This window comes from Grammomys surdaster, unplaced genomic scaffold (assembly GCF_004785775.1).
Source record: "Grammomys surdaster isolate TR1022 unplaced genomic scaffold, NIH_TR_1.0 126178, whole genome shotgun sequence".
Taxonomy (NCBI): domain Eukaryota; kingdom Metazoa; phylum Chordata; class Mammalia; order Rodentia; family Muridae; genus Grammomys; species Grammomys surdaster.
In genome coordinates, this window is record NW_021620984.1 from 1935165 (window position 1) to 1936558 (window position 1394).

Sequence of the window (1394 nt, forward strand, 5' to 3'; positions counted from 1 at the left end):
TCCCTCCCTTCTTTCTTTCTTTCTTTCTTTCTTTCTTTCTTTCTTTCATTTTAACTTTTTATTTGTTCTTTGTGTATTTCATATCATGTACCCCAGCTCCACTCAATATCTCTTCCACTGACACCTGCCCACCATCCTTGCAACCTCCCCATCCAAGATAAAAGAAACCTAGTTGTGGAAGCTGTAGTGTGTCAATGTGTCCCACGGTATCTCTTTTGTATGCTTGTCTTTAGTTATAAATGTTCATTGCAATGAGTCGTTGGTCTGGTACCAGGTCTCTGGCTTCTGCTATTCTATTAATGTTGGAATCTCTCTGGGACTCCTCTTGGATATCCTGTTGCTGCCTTGTGTCATGGAGAACCTGTTAATTTTTGATCCGTAGGAGCAGTCCCTTCATGCATCCCAGCAGTTCATCCATGGGATTGATGTTGGGATGGGCCATTCACAGCCCTTACTGGACACGAGAGGTGTCTGAGATAGACAGCTCACCCATTCACCAGCTCTCATACCCTCAGAGCTAGCTTACACACATCAGCATAACAAGAGCCAGCTCTACCCTGCTGCCCAAATAAGGTAGAGGGTCTTATCTCTGGAGTGCTGCAGCAGGGGAGGGGTGAGAACAGCTCTTCTGCTCTATGACACCAGGACTAGACCTTCTGCCTGCTGCAGGTGGTGCGGGGAGAAGGGGAAGGAGGATATCTCTTCCTTGTCAGTGTAACCATAGGGACACAAGTGGTAGAGCTAGCTCTCCTATACTTGCATCCTCAGGTCTAGCTTACCTACGTCTCCTGCAATGTGTGGAGCCTGTTCTCCAGAGCAAAGTGCTAGTTGGTGTGGTAGGCATTCCTTTTATGCCTTGTATGGACTACTTTCCCAGGAGTCCCAGGTGAGCTGGGCCTGTGATCTCAGGTGTGGTTCTTCTAGTCTCCTGCTTGCTTCCCATCGTGGAGCCCCTTATGGGCCTGACTGGTGCTTGGAGTGGTGGTGATTTCAGGCTAGTTTCCACTCCAGGTCCCCTTGCACCAGGATAATGGTAGTCTCAGAATCACTATGTATGGAGAATGTTAGCTTCTAACCATTCAGATGTTTATAGGTCGGGACACTGAGCATAGACATAGACTGTCTCATCTCTGCAAACTACCGAAGCACGTGTGACACAGAAGCCTCTAGGGACTTGTTTTTTCCTATACCAAATTATTGCAACCCCATAAGGAGAACAACAATATCAACTAAGTCTCCCCCCTCCCAGAGCTCCCAGGGACTAAACAACCAACCAAAGACTACATATGGAGGGACCCATGTCTCCAGCCACATAATGTAACAGAAGATGGCATTGCGTGGCATCAATAGGAGGAGAAGCCCTTGGTCCTGTTAAGGCTCGATTTTCCAGTGTA

The 1394-nt window shown here is 47.6% G+C and overlaps 1 pseudogene; it reads right to left on the reverse strand.

Moving 5' to 3' along the window:
• Nucleotides 1-1060: 1060 nt before the first annotated feature.
• On the reverse strand, nucleotides 1061-1161 carry LOC114612716 (annotated as a pseudogene).
• Between the last annotated feature and the right edge of the window lie 233 nt (nucleotides 1162-1394).